This window comes from Nicotiana tabacum, chromosome 22, assembly GCF_000715075.1.
Source record: "Nicotiana tabacum cultivar K326 chromosome 22, ASM71507v2, whole genome shotgun sequence".
NCBI classification, from domain to species: Eukaryota; Viridiplantae; Streptophyta; class Magnoliopsida; order Solanales; family Solanaceae; genus Nicotiana; species Nicotiana tabacum.
In genome coordinates this window covers 122,325,132-122,343,376 of record NC_134101.1, presented here as the reverse complement: position 1 = coordinate 122,343,376, position 18,245 = coordinate 122,325,132, and positions in this window count along the sequence as shown.

The following is an 18,245-nucleotide window of genomic DNA, read 5'->3' as shown; positions in this document are numbered from 1 at the left end:
AGCTAAGAAAACTTGGAAGAGATTCTGAGAGAGGGAGACAAGAAAACATTCTGAAAATACTGGAAAAAAACTGGAATTTACTGTTTCATTGATTTCTATTTTCTGGTTTTCAATTTCGAATTGGCTGAAACCATCTTCCATATATTGTTTCATTGAACTATCTGGGGTTAATAGATGGATTAAAACTGGGATTGTTTTGTTGCTGCTGGTGATTGCTGTTGTTTTTACTTCTGATCTCACCCCCTTTTGACTTTCATTTCCAGGTATTCCTTCATACCCTTTGCTAACAAATGAAGTGCCACAAGTTGGAACCAGATTGAATTTGTATACAGATTTGGATGTTCGAATTGGAATTTGAATAAGAGTCTTGTTTGAATGTTAAATTCTATTAGCTTCTGCTGTTTATACTTTTGTTTTCTTGTTATGATTCATGTGTTAAGTTGTCCAACTGTGCTCAAGGTATAGATTGTATACAACAATAGCTTCTGCTGAAATTTTGGCTATGTATGTATAGATTGTCTGGTCTTAACTGTAACCAATTGATGTTTCCATATAGTTTATGCCTTAGTTTAAAAGGGGATTATTGTTGATTGATATATATAAAGTACTTATTCATGCCCCGACTCATTTTTCTCCCCTCCTCAACGGTTAAAAAGATTATGAGAGATCACTGGTAAGTATGGCTTCAGGGATTCGATCCTGAAGTCCTTGCTTGCAGCCGGCGTTGCCAAAATATTCTGGCCCTTCCGCTAATAAAATGGTTTAATAAAGCCTTGTTGTTTGGAAGGGACTTCTCAAGTACTTTAGTGTTAAATAATTAGGGTCTTACAAAATGGAAATTTGAGGGAAGCCATACTTAGATACTTAGTAACAAATGGCTCTGGTGTTAATTTCATAATGTAGAGGTAAAATAATAAATATTCCTAGAGAAGCCTTTAGGGCCGTTTAAAATATTATCGTGATTGTGGACATGTTCGCGTGACATAATTACGAATTTTCAAAAATAAATTAAGGTCCGCGTCCGCGCGACTTTGACTAAGTTTTTTTTTCTTAAATAAATTAAGTGTTGTGAATTGTGTACACGTACGCGTGACATGACTCTTGACACGCCAAACCACACGAGTATACGTATGCGTAACTCGATAATTCTTTAAGTACGAGTAAATCACGTAATTAAAAGCAGTAAAGGTAAAAATGCATGTAGTTTCTAAACATATAATTAAATAATTTAAGCCAAGTATAAATGGTTAAGAGACCGTGCTAGAACCACGGAATTCGAGAGTGTCTAACACCTTCTCCCGGGTTAACAGAATTCCTTACCCGGATTTCTGGTTCGCAGGCTACAATACAGAGTCAATCTTTTCCTCGATTTGGGATTCGAACCGGTGACTTGGGACACCATAAATTATCCCAAGTGGCGACTCTGAATCTTTAAATAAACGAATCCCGTTTCAATTGTCCTTTGATTGGAAAAACTCTCTTATACACTCCTTCGGGTATAGGTAAAAAGGAGGTGTGACAGCTCTGGCGACTCTGCTGGGGATCGAACCCAAAATCTCTGGTTTAGGGTTCAAGAATTCGAGCTTAGAATAATTGTTATATTTGGCTTTATTTATTGTCTGGTTTTATTTACATGGTTGGGCCTAATGTGCTAAATGCCGCTTTTACCGCTTGGATATTTGGTTGGACTGTATATAAATTATTACGAAACCCTCCTCTCTCTGAGTCTTCTAAATCTTCTGGGAAGTGTGCACTTCGTGTGACTTCTTTTCTGTTAGAGTCATATCCCAATTTTAGAACGAGGTTCGGACAAGTTGCAAAGCCGGTGAAGCTTCTGTATTCCCGGTACGCTGCCCCCCCTCGGCTCGAGTTGTCCGCTCGGGTAAACCAAGTCTAGAACAAACAAACCCAGGTTTTTAAACCTAGTATAACAATACCTCATGCCGGATCCCTAGTAGGAACGCTTGTTTGCATCATGTGCATTTTGATTTTGGGGACTCAACACAGGGGTTGGGTCCGTCTAGGACAGGTGTACCCAAAATAACAGACCATTTTGATGCATCCTATGTTCTACATGTTGCATTTCTTCGAGGGTAAAAGGGTCATTTGACGGACTAATGATAGTTGAGGGCAAATGAAAAAAAAAGGAGGGTGAAGTGTGAAGATAAAGCGAGTGGGGCCTAATTATGTTTTCTGTTACATTTTGTTAAGAGAAAAGAAGAAAAAAAAGAGCTTGAAAAATTCAAAAGATTTTTATACTTTTTCATCATTTTTCAAAAATCAAAAATCAAAAAAAGGGAAAAAGAAAATAAAAAAAAAAGAGTTTACATGTTTCATCATTTTTTCAAAAAAAAAAGAGAAAGAAAAAAAAACATATTTTCTCTAAATTAGTTGTTATTTTTACTTCTCGCCCGTATCCTATCAGCCCGAACTACGCGAACCTGATTCTCGTCTCTCGGGGCGGGATACGTAGGCAACCCACATAGGGTCCGGTCTTCCTAGTAAATCTTAGGTTCTTGGCTTTGCGGGGTCTTAGCCAAATTTTGCACTTCTAGCCACCTTTTGGCCAAATAAGCCATTTTGCAAAAATAGCCTCAATCATGTCTTGCATGTGTCCAGTAGGGAGTGTTATTGTCTCACATAGTGTTGGTTTAAAGTTTTCTCATACAGGTGTAGATTTATTTACCGGAGTTTGAGCATGACAGACACCCCGTGACCATCTAGTCAGGATCGCTCAATCAGGAGTTGCTTAAGGAGATTTGTTTTATTTTTATGTTTTGAGTTCGTTCTTCATTTTATGTCTGTCTTTTACTTTCTAGTTTTGTACAATAATGTCAAGTCTTTTGTTATTGTAATATCTTCTTTATATTTGAAAAACATGTGTTGTAACTCAAAAATCCAGAAAAAAAGAGATATTGCATTTTATATTTCCGTTATAAGTTTTCTTTAGATTACTAATTCTAGAAATGGGAAAAAGAAAAAATTTTGAGGTTGTTTTTCCTTTAGGCAATCAATATCTAGGACTTAAAATGAATTATTTTTATGTTTCCTTTAAGTATATTAGGACCAAAATTCCAAAACAAAAAAAAAATTCTTTTAGTACTTCTTTAAAAGCTTTATTTAAGGTGTTAATTCAAAATCTAAAAAGATTTTCTTTTGAGAAGTTTCTTTGGGAAATTAGTGAAAAATGAAAAAAAAATTATTAGGATATTGTACATAGAAGAGAGAAAAAGACAACATACTTTACCTTTGATTTATTTTCGGAGTTTCTCTTTTAGGCAATCAAAATTGAAATCAAAAATATTTTTTTTTGCTTGTTTCGAAATGTTGCGTCAAGATATCAAATGAAAATTCAAAATATTTTTCTGTGGTTTATTCTTTAGATTTTCTTCCTAAAAAAATGAATAAAAAAAAAATATTTTTCTCTTCTACGATTTTCCCTTAATAATTCTCATAGAGTATTTGTTTCCAAAAGAGAGAAAAAATATGTGTTCTTCAAGCTTGAGTTTGGAATAGGTTATAGAACATTAAGTTCAGAAAATTCAAATTCTTTTAGTTCTTTTTCTCATCAGAGTAGTCATTAAGGTAAAAAAAAATGTCAGTTTATTTACTTTATTCCCGATCTTCCAGAACTACGCAAAGATCTGATTCATGCGGCGTCATGATACGTAGGCAATCTACATAGGGTTCGATCGAATCATTTTGTTTTTTTAAAAGAAAAAAAGAAGGAAAAAAAAGGGGAAAAAAGAAAAGAAAAAAAAGGGTGAAATTATGGGACGTGAGAAATGAGAGGAAAGAAAAGAGTGATAATTAGAAGAAAAAAAAAGGAAGGAAAATGATCAAGCAAGTGCTAGAAAAGCAAAGAAAAGGGAGGTTGAAATGGACAAATTGGGATGATGCCAAGTGACTTTATGACCCTCGAAGTCATTTTAGAATCATTAATTGTTGCTAGGTGCATTGCACGCAATATGATATTTTTGCTATTAAATGCCCTAACGCTAACGTGATAGCTTCATTTTGTTATATTCACAAAAGAAGGGTGGTTGGTTTGTGGTTCTTAAGGTAACTCATCCATTCAACACAAGGCCAAAGGGCAAGGTAGCCATGACTAGCAAAAACTTGGACACAAGAGTTGTTGACCCGTCAAGGGAGTTTGTGGAGTCGGAGTCTGAATTGAAAGAGGAGTTCCAGAGGGTGAAACAGCAAATGGCAGAAATGTATCAGTCTTGGATCAGGGGGCATCCTCCACCTTCATTCCCCACTAACTACACTGAAAACCCTGCAACTATCCCATCACTATCACAAGTCCAGGTTCCCATTGCTGTTGATATCTCCCCACAACCTTTTCACACTCCACCCCTCAAAATCACATCATATCCCGCCCCTTTGACCACTCATGCTCTTGTAGTTCCTCCCCCAACTATTTTCCTCGATCCTCTAACGAGGTTGTGTTCAAAGTCCCTGATGCCCAACAATATGCACCAGAACCAACTTTCAAAGTCTCAGATTCATACTCTTTCGCTCCTCCTTTTGAGCCTCCCGGTGAAACTGAAAAGCTTGCTAAGACAGTGGAGCTAGATGAGATATCCAGGAAGGTAAAAATCTTAGAGCAGTCTTTAAGAAACATGCAAGGGATAGGGAGCCAGATGAGCGTGGCTTACAAAGACTTGTGCTTGTTTCCTGACGTCCAACTGCCTGATGGGTTTAAGATGCCAAAGTTCGATTTATATGACGGGTATGGAGATCCCATGGCCCATTTGAGAGGCTACTGCAGTAAGATGAGAGGTGTCGGTGGGAAAGACAAATTATTGATGGTGTACTTCAGTCAAAGTCTGGGTGGGGCAGCTCTGGAGTGGTATATCCGCCAAGATGCTGGCAGGTGGTACACGTGGGATGATATGGCTCAGGCCTTTGCCAGGCACTTTCAGTACAATATAGAAATTGTCCCAGATCGCATGTCCCTCACCAAGATACAAAAAAAGCCTAATGAAAGCTTTAGGGAATACGGGCTCAAATGGAGAGAGCAAGCTGCCAGAGTCCATCCTCCCATGGAAGAAAAAGAGATGGTCGAGTACTTTCTTCAAGCTCAAGAACCAACTTACTTTGGGCATTTGATCACGGCTGTGGGTAGGTCTTTTAATGATGTGGTAAAAATGGGAGAAATGGTAGAAGATGGGCTGAAGTCTAGCAAGATCACGAGTTATTCTGCTTTAAAAGCCACAACACAAGCAATTCAGAACGACACAAGAAGCTCGCTGGGTCAGAAGGAACACGATGATGTTGCCATGGTCGTTTCAGAGTCACGACATGGACCAAAGGGTACGCCTCACCAATATACCCAGCCTCAACTCCAACCCCAAACCTATCCCCGAGCTCCACATAATCCACCTCAGTATTATCCTCCGAACAATATCTGGTCATCTGCCCAACCAACAGGTCACTCCCTATGGCGAGCGCCAGCACCGCATAATGCATTCTTGCCTTCACAACATTTTCGAGCACCTAACAACCCAAGAAAACGGGGGCAGGGAAGGGAACAAAGGCAAAGAAATAGTTTCACGCCAATTGGGGAGTCCTACACAAGCTTATTTGAAAAGTTAAAGCATTCTGGCCTGATTGAGCCGCTCCTCGGCTATACTCCAGACCCATATGCAAAAGGCTTTGATCTTACTGTACGATGCATGTACCACTCTAATGTCCAAGGGCATAGCATTGAAGATTGTCGTTCCTTGAAAAGGGAAATAGAAAGAATGATTCAAGAAGAGGTAATTGTGATCAATGACAGTGACAGGGAGCACGCAAAACCTCTTGGGAACTTGTTGACTGAAGTTGATGATATTGAAGTTAGTAATGGTTTTGGCAATATTGATGAGGAACTCAGTGGCTAAGATGTCGTTCTTGGTAATTGGAAAGACGCCCCATTTCTTGGTCAGCCGGAGAGGAGTTTTGGTGGTTTATTTTGTTGTCATTTCTGTTGTCCCGGTTATTTTCAAGGTTGTAATCCGGATATTATCTTGTGACTCAAACCCTTCTATCCTTTTATTTTGCCTAGTTTGTTTAGTCGTAGTAGCTCGTTTAGTGTTGTCTAGGTTTGTTCCAAGGTTGTAACCCCGGTTTAGTCTGTTTGTTATGTTGTTCAAACCCTTTCACTATCTGTCTAATGTAATTTTCTGTTTTCTGTTATTTCTAGTCATTTTTGTTTAGTTCTCTTTTCCTTTTATAGTTCTTTTTCTGTTAACTCTAGTGACATGACATGCACACGTAATTCTCAGCCTGGTCTTAAAAAGTTAATTTAGTCATGAAGCAATAAAACAATTTTGAAGATGATAGGGACATTTGAGGGAAATAAGTACAGGCATTTTGAGATCATTTCAAGCCCGAATTGCGTGAAACTGGGGCAGATAGAACATAGAGAAGCCATATTGAAATGCATCCTGCCGCATCAGGTTGAAGCCAACGGCAAGTTTGCCCCAAATTGACAAGGGTCGTTCATGGTAATGAGAGTGAGGGTATTGTCCAATGGTACTTTGTAGTTAACAGATATAGAAAGCGAATGTGTAGATATGGCTATCAAGTCTGGTACAATCAAAAGATGATACAAATATTTTCCTTGGTTTGTTTAATTGAGTAGTTTGCACTTGACCTGTTTTGGAGATTGGAATGACGAAGAAATTTTGTTCTGCTATCTAAACACTTTATCCTTCGTTACCCCTTTGAGCCTTATTTATTTTCTTTCATACCCCTCATTTGGAATCAGTAGTAAAGATCAGAAACGCAAGCATGAAAGATAAGTAAAGGAAAAAGAGAAAAGAAAAGAAAAAAGACAACAAAACAACAAAAAGTGAAAAAAAAGAGAAAAAAAAAGAAAGGGGAAGAAAAAGGAAAGAAAAAAATACAACAACAAAGGAATTTCTATGTCATGAACTACGTTCGACCTGATTCCTTTTAAGGATACGTAGGCAGCCTCACGGTTCGGTCTCATCAAAAGAAAATCCAAAAGTCCCCAAGCAAGAAACTGGGGCAGAAGTTGTGGTAGTTGTAAGAAATCTGATTCCGAAAGTTGTAATTTTGAACTCAATTGAGTTGTTTTGAGCCTTTTGATACCCTTTCTTCCTAACTCCATCCAAAAGCCCACATTACGGTCCAAAGAAAGGCCTTCCGACCAGTCTTCGAGACATTCCAAGTCGAACAAGCAGAGGTGATTCATATGAAGGGCAACACTCTGGTTCAAGCAAAAAAAAGGAGAGAATCTTATTGATGAAAACCCCTACGGGTACCGCAAGGCGATAAAAGCTGAGAGAAATAAAAAGTGAGAGAGTCTTATTAGTGAAAACCTTCACGGGCACCTTGAGGCGACTGTAAGATGAGAGAAAAGAACAAAACGAGAGAGGCTTGATGGTGAAAACCCTCCGGGCACTACAAGCCGAATAAGGATTGTGAATCAGATTGGATAATCGGAGCATTGAAGCCCAGTTTCATGGTTTAAGGGTACAATAAGAGTTGAACATCAGATTTGCTTCACAGAATAGGCCACAAGTGCATGTTATGGCCATTAGAGTTGGTATCCACGTCTGATAGATTTCTACTTTGTAGGTTTCTTGTTAGGAATAATCTCTTCCCTTTGTCCTATACTCTATGCCTTTTGTCTAGGTTACTCCCTCTCTTTGAGTATGTTTGGTCAAAACAAGTGAGAAATGACTTCAAAATTTGCCACCAGCTTTCCAATTGCACAAAATGGGGTCTGGCTAGCACATCAAAGTGTCACAAGTCAGGAAAAACAACCAGAGCACTGAGCTGGTAACAATCAACATACTTTGGGATCCTTGTGAAACACAAAGGTTTGGTACATATCAAGTCATGGAAAATGCAACGGGTGGATGGTATTAGGTGAAAATATCAAAGGTATCTTCTGTGGTAAGATTGACAAAAATGGTTAACCAGTGACAAGCGAGGTTTTCCAAGTAGAAATCAAAACTAGCATGGCAAGTGAAGGAGAAATAGACCTCAAGGCCAAGGCCATTGGTTTAATTTAAGAAAGAACAACATACGCACTGAGTGGGTGGCAATTGTCGTACTTTGAGATTCATGTGAAAACACAAGGGTTTGGTAAATGTTGGTTTATGAGCAATGCAATAGATAGAGGGTATTGGGTCTGAACGGAGAAGAGGTATTTTCTGTGATATGGGTGACAGAGAAATTGGTTAGTCAATAAGCAAGCAACGTCTTTCAAGGTGAAATCAAAGTTATAATGGCAAGTGAAGGAGCAATCGTCGCAAAGTCAAGGCCACAAACCAACCACCATATTTAAACTCACAAGTTTTCTTTGTCTGAAACAGGGACATAAGCTGTGTTCATATCAAAGCTGGGAAGCTTGAAATTTTCAGGTGTAATGCCCCAATTCTGCTTACGCAAAGGCTATTGAGAAGATCACACATAACCCGTAGGAGATGCACTTCTTAGTCTGGGTTTTCAAGTTATATTTTGTTGTAGGAGACGCACTTCCTAAACTGAGATTTTACTCTTTAGGAGACGCACTTCCTACTTTGGATCATATGAGTTTGAGTCACTGATGCTTTTACCTCTAGGAGACGCACTTCCTAGTCTAAGTCTTCCAAATTATATTTTGTTTTAGGAGACGCACTTCCTAAATTGATAGTTCATCCGTAGGAGACGCACTTTCTAGTTTGAGTCATTGATGTTTCACCCATATGAGATGCACTTCCTAGTCTGGGTAGTTCAGGTTATATTTTTGTTTTAGGAGACACACTTCCTAAATTGAGATTTCACCCCTAGGAGACGCACTTCCTAAATTGAAATTTCACCCTTAGGAGACGCACTTCCTAGTCTGGGTAGTTCAAGTTATATTTTTGCTTTAGGAGATGCACTTCCTAAATTGAGATTTCACCCCCTAGGAGACGCGCTTCCTAGTCTGGGTAGTTCAGGTTGTATTGTTATTTTAGGAGACACACTTCCTAAATTGAGATTTTCTCCTAGGAGGCGCACTTCCTAGTCTGGTTCATTTAAGTTCATTCGTGGGAGACACACTTGCTAGTTTGAGTCATTGAAGTTTCACCCCTAGGAGACGCACTTCCTAGTCTGGGGTTTTCAGGTTATATTTTTGTTTTAGGAGACGCACTTCCTACATTGAGCTTTCCCCTAGGAGACACAATTCCTGGTTCCACGCACTAAAGTTATACCCTTAGAAGACGCATTTCCTAGTCTGGTTTTTTTTAGGATACACTTTTAGGAGACGCACTTCCTAGTTTGGATCGTATGAGTTTTAGTCACTGAAGTTCTCACCCCTAGGAGACGCACTTCCTAGTCTCGGTCATTTAAATCTATCCCTAGGAGACACACTTCCTAGTTTAAGTCATTAATGTTCCACCCCTAGGAGACGCACTTCCTAGTCTTGGTATTTCAAGTTATATTTTTATTTACAATATTGCTAACAACTCACAAATATTCCTAGTGCAAACTGGGGGAAGAAAATTTTCTTTGTTTTGTCTATTTTGTTGTAATCAGGCACCCACCTGGAAAACAAGGGGAGACAACTCAAGTTTCTACCAGCTTCGAAGGAAGGCAGTTCAAGTTTCAGGGGAAGTGGTTAAAGGTGCAAGGGAAAATAGTGTCAAGTAACAAGAGAAGACGGTTCGAGTTCAACAGTCAGGCGTCCACCTGAAGAAAAGGAAAAACATCTCAAGAATACCATTCAAGTCAGCCACAAAGGAACTTATGAGGAAGATACAAGTCAACAAGGCAACAACAGTCACAAGATCAAGTTTGGAAATAAATCTGTGTAAAGCATAGATTATAGCTTAGTCTAGCTTCTTCATTTTTGTCATGGTGTAATAAGGGGGTCAATAGGCAGTATCAGCAGCAGCAACAGCAGTAACAGCAAAACCGCAGCTTCATGGTAGTCCCAGCCGCCAAAACTTCCCGAACTACATTGACCTAATTCCTTTATAGCCATGGATATGTAGGAAACCTTTGAAGTAGAGGTTCGGTCAAATCTTTCAAAAATGCTTCCCACGGAGTGTTCAAACAGGCAAAAATCGCTCGTATCCGCTCACTTTATCTTTGCACGAAAACTCTTCGTGTTTCCGGACAAAGAGGGGCAGCTGTGAGCACGTGATTTTTGCCTCATACGAATTACTCCAAAATAATTCCCCAAAAATTAGGTTTTGGCTTTGATTATTTGTTATTTTTAGGAATTATTGCGTGATTTTTCTGATTGTTTGCATATGTTTGTGTGCATGTTTAATTTTATTAATGCATTAAAAATACAAAAAATATAGCATTTGCATTTAAGATTTGATTTTTTACATTTTTGGAATTAATTAATAATTAGGTGTTTTACAAAAATGAAAATTCGCAAAAAAATAACATATTTTGTATTTTGGTCAAATTGTGTGATTTTCTTTTAATTTAGTATTGCATTATTTGTGATAATTCAGAACTTAAGAGATTGTTAAAAACAGAAACTTAAGGGTAATATTGGGGATTGTTTAACAAAAGGGTATTCATCTAATTGAGAAGCTTCTCAATAGTGGTAGGGTTAGAATTACACTAGCTAGTTTAAGTGGACAATTAAGAAATAAAAAGCTGAAAATGATAATGGGAATGACACTAATTGATTAATTTAGAGAAAATAAGTTAGTGGGAATAATTAAAATAAAGAAAGGAACACTAGTAATGGGGATGAAATTAATTGAGTGCCTATAAGAGGGGAATTCGGAAGGAGAAGAAAAAAAGAGGGGGCGGAGAGAGCGGTATACACTCGATATACACTCTGGATACACTGGATATACAGGGGCAGAGAGCTAAGAAAACCTGGAAGAGATTCTGAGAGAGGGAGACAAGAAAACATTCTGAAAATACTGGAAAAAACTGGAATTTACTGTTTCATTGATTTCTATTTTCTGGTTTTCAATTTCGAATTGGCTGAAACCATCTTCCATATACTGTTTCATTGAACTATCTAGGGTTAATAGTTGGATTAAAACTGGGACTGTTTTGTTGTTGCTGGTGATTGCTGTTGTTTTTACTTCTGATCTCACCCCCTTTTGACTTTCATTTCCATGTATTCCTTCATACCCTTTGCTAACAAATGAAGTGCCACAAGTTGGAACCAGATTGAATTTGTATACAGATTTGGATGTTCGAATTGGAATTTGAATAAGAGTCTTGTTTGAATGTTAAATTCTATTAGCTTCTGCTGTTTATACTTTTGTTTTCTTGTTATGATTCATGTGTTAAGTTGTCCAACTGTGCTCAAGGTATAGATTGTATACAACAATAGCTTCTGCTGAAATTTTGGCTATGTATGTATAGATTGCCTGGTCTTAACTGTAACCAATTGATGTTTCCATATAGTTTATGCCTTAGTTTAAAAGGGGATTATTGTTGATTGATATATATAAAGTACTTATTCATGCCCCGACTCGTTTTTCTCCCATCCTCAACGGTTACAAAGATTATGAGAGATCACTGGTAGGTATGGCTTCAGGGATTCGATCCTGAAGTCCTTGCTTGCAGCCGGCGTTGCCAAAATATTCAGGCCCTTCCGCTAATAAAATAGTTTAATAAAGCCTTGTTGTTTGGAAGGGACTTCTCAAGTACTTTAGTGTTAAATAATTAGGGTCTTAAAAAATAGAAATTTGAGGCAAGCCACAGTTAGACACTTAGTAACAAATGGCTCTTGTGTTAATTTCATAATGTAGAGGTAAAATAATAAATATTCCTAGAGAAGCCTTTAGGGCCGTTTAAAATATTATCGTGATTGTGGACATGTTCGTGTGACATAATTACGAATTTTCAAAAATAAATTAAGGTCCGCGTCTGCGCGACTTTGACTAAGTTTTTTTTTCTTAAATAAATTAAGTGTTGTGAATTGTGTACACGTAAGCATGACATGACTCTTGACATGCCAAACCACACGAGTATACGTATGCGTAACTTGATAATTCTTTAAGTACAAGTAAATCACGTAATTAAAAGCGGTAAAGGTAAAAATGCATGTAGTTTCTAAACACATAATTAAATAATTTAAGCCAAGTATAAATGGTTAAGCGACCGTGCTAGAACTACGGAATTCGGGAGTGCCTAACACCTTCTCCCGGGTTAACAGAATTCCTTACCCGGATTTCTGGTTCGCAGGCTACAATACAGAGTCAATCTTTTCCTCGATTTTGGATTCGAACCGGTGACTTGGGACACCATAAATTATCCCAAGTGGCGACTCTGAATCTTTAAATAAACGAATGCCGTTTCGATTGTCCTTTGATTGGAAAAACTCTCTTATACACTCCTTCGGGTGTAGGTAAAAAGGAGGTGTGACACCAGGTATGGGAACCTATATTCTTGCCTTTCCTGTGGTTGTATATACTATGTATAGTTTTGGCCCATAGGCCCTCTTTCTCTTTTCTATATCTCCAAGCTAAAGCTTTATTGAAAGAGGAGTTTTTAAAATGGGTGTTAGGAATTCCTAGGCCCCCTTGTTTTTTAGGCATTGTGACTATGCTCCATTTTACAAGATGGCATTTCTTTTTTTCCTCCGTGCTACCCCATAGGAAATTCTTTGAATAGAATCTATCTTGTTGAGTATTGTTTTGGGGAGATCATAAATCTGCATGACGTGGTTTGCGATTGCGGCTAAGGTGGCTTTTATGAGAGTTGTCCTACCTGCCATATTAAGGAATTTAGTTTTCCAGCCTGTTAGTCTATTGTTCAGTCTATCTAGGATAAATTGGAAGTCTTTTTTTTGTAGGGTTGGTATTGGGCATAGGGAAGCCTAGGTACTTTCCGAAGTTATTAGTAAATCTCATGGAAAAGCAGCTACTAATGTGATCTTTATGATGTAGGGGTATTCCTTGAGAACACAATTTTTGATTTTTCAAAATTAATAGATTGTCCAGAAGCATTGCAGAATTTGTTGATAGTGTCTGTGATAGAGTTATATCTCTTTTGGTTGGCTTCAGCTAGGAGGATAAGGTCATCGGCGAAGAAAAGATGGGAAAGCTCCGGGATTTTGGGAGTTATTTTGACTGGGGTCCATCTACAATAGTCGATCTCATGATCGATTAACCTAGAGAGCATTTCCATGCAAATGATAAAGATATACGGGGGATAGGGGGTCCCCCTGTCTAATACCCCTAGATGGTCCAAAGAAATCCATTCTTGATCCATTAATAAGGATAGCCGTGGAGGTGGTAGAGATGCAGGACATTATGAGTTCAACAAGGTCAGGAGGGAAGTTTAGGGAGTTCAGGGAAAACCTAACAAAAGACCATTCGATTTTATCGAAGGCCTTTTCTAGGTCTATTTTAATAATCATTTTTGACTTTTTCCCTTTAGTTTTCCTGAAGTGGTCTAGGACCTCATTAATGATTAGTGCATTATCCGCAACCCTTCTTCCTTTAATAAAGCTAGTTTGGGTAGGGTGGATGAGAGTGGGAAGGAATATTTTAATACGGTTAGCAATAATCTTAGTGGCGACCTTATAGGCCGTGTTACAAAGGCTTATAGGTCGACACTGTCTTATGGTTTCAGTATTTTGGCTTTTTGGTATTAGGAAAACTAGGGTGTTATTCATGCTTTTAAGCATTTTTTTTTATGAGAAGGAATCTTGACAAAAATTTATGATATGGTTGCTTGTCTCCTTCCAGTATTTTTGGTAGAAAAAAAGATGAAGCCCATCCGGCCCCGGAGCTTTATAAGGTTGAAAAGAATCTAGTGCCCTTTTTATTTCTTCTATAGAGGGATTACTACTAAGGTATGGATGATCTTGATCACTAATTGTAGAATTGTAAGAGAGGTGAATATTATTGAGGAGGGATTGGTTGTGACCCGTGGTATAGAGATTTGTGTAGTAGTCAATAATATGGTCCTTGATGGATTTTTGCTCTTGGAGCCAATTCCCAGCTTTGTCTTTTAAGCAAATAATTCTATTTTTTCTTCTTCTTTGCATGGTGGTGATATGAAAAAATTTTGTGTTGGCATCACCCTCCTGGATCCATTGAACCCTGGATTTAAGCTTCCAAAAATCCTCCTCTTGCCTTAGTATAATATTATACTCGTGTAAGAGTTTGTTTTCCGGGTTTATTAGGAATTGACTATGGGGGTAGTTCTGTGAGGTTTGGATTCCATTTAATCTAGCTAGTATTTTTCTCTTCCGTTTGAAAATATTACCAAAAGTATTTTTATTCCATTCAATAGCTTTTAAGCAGAAGTTCTCTATGGCTTTAGTGATATTTGGTTGGTCAGACCAAGAATTATCGACTAAGGCTCTAAAAGTGGGGTGGGAAAGCCACATAGTTTCTATTCTAAAGATATTATTGTTGTAAGCACGTGATTTTTGCCCTATATGAGAAATACTCCCAAAAAAATGCAAAATAAAATGATTTTCCTTGGTGTGCAATTTTGAGTACTTTTGTGATATTTTTGGATAATTATTTGTATTTGTCTGTGTTTGCTTATTTGTTAAATTAATAAAAAATACAAAAATATATCGCATTTTGCATGTAGGATTTAATTCTACAATTGTTATTAATTAAATTAGTTTTACAAAAATTAAAAATTACAAAAATAGGCATCTTTTGCATTTTTAGCATTTAATGCCCAAATGAACAATTTTATGCTTAATTATTACTTAATTGCGCGTTAATTGTTATTGGGAGTTAATTTGCGATTTTATAACTTAATTTAGTTCTTAATAATAATTTAAGTATTTTTATAATTTAGTTTTAGAAAATGAAAGAAGAAAAGAGAACAAAAATACAAAGAAAAATCGGATTGGGCCACTTCTTCAATTGTAAGCCAAAGGCCCAAAAAATTGCCCAATCTTCTCCATGACCCAGTCCACTTCAGACCGGGTCGACCCGGTCCGCCCCATTAACCCAATACCCAACCCCTTTCTTCATTTTTTGGTCTAAACACAAAAACAAAACAAAAATAACAAAACAAAAAACCCTAACACTAACATCCGCCTCCCCCCTTCTCCAAACTCCAAAAACACCCCATCCATGGCTGCCCAAACCAACTCCCTTCTTCTGCGTCCACCACCCATCACCTTCCCACCGCGAACACCACCACCATGGACGCAGTCCGGACTCCCTCACATCCAAACACCACCACCCGAGCTGCCTTCCCGCTATTGACACTGCTTCAAGCTCGAGTTTTCTACTTGCTGCGTCGACCACCTTCCTCCTCCTCGTCAACCAGTTGTTGCTTCATCTTCTCCAGCTCCTCCATCTGCTGCAACCTCAGTTCCGCCATGGACTACTGCTGTCCGCCATCGTCCACCTCCAAACAAACCCAAACAGCAGCTCGTCCATGGCCGAGCCACATCTGTTCCAGCTCGTCGTCCATGGATGCGTCGCTGCTGATGTTCGTAGCTGCTTCTTCTGCTTTCAGCTTGAGTCCAAACCAAACCCCCATAGATACTGCTTCGTCGACCAGCCAAAACATCGCCATGGACGAACCCCAGACCACGCTTTTTTTGCTTCTGTTTTGTCGACCCCGTTGCTTTCTTCACCAATGGAAAAAGAAAAAAAAAGAAGAAGAAAAGGGCTGCACAGAACAGCCTTCTCGTTCGTCGTCCGTTCGTGGTCGTCTTCGGCGTGAAGTTATCTTGGTGCGATACTCGTTTCCGGACAGATTGTTTTTCATCCAAGTTCATCGTCATTTGTTCTAAGCTTTAGTCGTCAAAACAGTTCATACATATGTCGTGTTGATCCGGTTAGTAGTTTTTGAATTTTATGTTTGTCCGTATTTTGTTTTGATATTTTCGAATCTAAAATCGGCAAATGTTTGTTTTGTTTATCGTTTGAATTAATTTTTAGTTCATGTTCATGTGTTGTTTGTTAAATTGATTTTCAGATTCCAAATGAAAGATTAATTAATTATTTTTCATGTTATTTCGTGTTTGTATTGTTGTTTAAGTGAATATTTGTTGGTTTAATGTTTGTTAGATTCAAATTGAAATTTAATTAATTATTTCTTCAATTTGTTTCATGTGTTATGTATTTTCCAGAAAATATTAATGTTGTTTGAATCGTTAGAATCCGTCATGTTTGTTGCTAAAAATAGATTTAATTCATGTTCATCTTTGTTTGAAGTTCATGTTTAAATCCAGTGATTTAATGTGAGTTTATGTTTGTCTTTGATTTGTTAATTTAGTTTGAATCATGTGTTTTGTTGTTCGTATTGTTGTGTTCTTGCTCATACATTCATGGTCTAAATTAACCAGAATTGGTTCCCGATATGGTTAATTCATTCCATTAATTTTGAGTTGTGTTGTTCATCGTGTTCATATAATTGTTGTTGAAGATTGTTGAGAAATTGGTCATCTTGACTATATTTTGGTTGAGTTATGATTAATTGATTGTTTAGAGCAGAGGGGTAATTTGGTAAATTGCATTGCATTCGGGGGTAGATTTGTAATTGCAATAAGGTCGGAGGGGTAGTTTGGTAATTGAACATTATTTTGATTCTTTATGTTAAGCATGGGGGACAAATATAATGGGGTGGGGTTTTTGAGGTATTTGTTTAATATAATGGGGGACAAGACAAAACATAATGGGGAGGAATCTTGTACTTTTTTAATATAGGCATGGGGGACAAATTATAATGGGGAGGAATCTTGTACTTTTTTAATATAGGCATGGGGGACAAATTGTAATGGGTTGGGAATGTGTTAGTTATTTAATGTAGGCATGGGAGACAAAATTTAAAATAAAGAAGACATTTAATAGTGGGCCAAAGCATGCTATTGGGGGAATAATTTTGGGATTGGGAATGGAAGACTTGTCTTGCTATATATAGAATCATTCTTGACATTAAAAAGGGGACTAGAAGGAGAACATTTTAGAGGATTTTTTTTGAGAGAAAAAAGAAGAGAGTTTTTAGAACTTGAATATTATTAAGAGAGACTTGGAGAGTTGACATACTTTGATATTTGAGAGAGTTTGTGATAGTAAAAGAGAAAGACAATTTGAACTTTCACTCGAACAATTCTGTTTGTTTTTCTTCGAGTGTTATTCAAAAATTCGAAGCTACTGCATCTCGTATCTTTTCTCTTCTCTGCTTTGATTGTGATTGCACTTTGGCACTGCTGATTTTTCAATCTGTTGCTGGGTTATTCTACTGGTTGTTACTGGTTTTGCGGTGTTGATGAACCTGTTGTTGCCGCGTTATTACTGTTGCTGACTCCTACTTCTTTTGTTCTTATACTGCTGTTTCCAGGTACACATTTGTACACTCTTGGCTTGAAGCGAAAAATCAAATATTAATCAGGCTCCTGTTCCTGTTGAATTCTTTTGTTTGGATCTGTGTTTGAATATTAATTTTCCTCTCTTTGTATAAAAATGTAGTCGATTAATTAATGAGTAATGAGGCTGCATATGTATGATTTCTTCATCTAATAATGCTAGTTTAAATTATTTGAAGAATAGTTAATCTGCTTTGATATTATTGTGTATCTATCTCATGTTATAGCATTAGTAAATAATAGAATGTAGAATTAAAGCAGTTTTCCTTGTACAAACTCGATCGCAATTTCTCGTTCACATTAGTCAAACTAATAACTAATAAGTTACGTTTTTTTTCAGCATGTAAATAATTAAGAGATTTTCTTTTATTTTTAGAGACGAATTTAATAGAAAAATGTAGTCACTATAGGTTTATCCTTTAAAATAAAAATGAGACGAGCCTCGCCAAATAAATCACAACCCGCCGGGGCCCTCAATAAAATACATAACCATTGACTAGACTTTGGATTTGGCCGTTTAATGAACCTTCACGGCCTCTTCCTAAAATAACAATATGTTAGACTCTTTAGGACGCGCCTTAATAAATCTTACCTTCTTAAACTCGGGTGCACATTTATGTGACCCAAATCCAATTCTCAACGGAGTCGAAATGTGTTTCTAATCACGGGTACATTGATTGTGACGTGGTTCGAGATGCGTGTCCATGACGTTGCAAATTCATTTTTAAAAAATAAGAATGAGATGAGCCTCGCCAAATAAAATACAAATTGCGGGGCCCTCAGTAAATATTTTCTTTAAAAATTGTTTAGACTTCGGGATGGACCGTTTAGTAAAATTCCACGGTCCTACCCAAAATAAATACGCTAGTCGCTTTAGGCGCGCCTTTAATAATTTAATTTCCTTAAACTCGGGTGCACATTGATGTGACCCAAATCCAAATCTCAACGGAGTCAAAGTGTGTCGACGACCACGGGTACA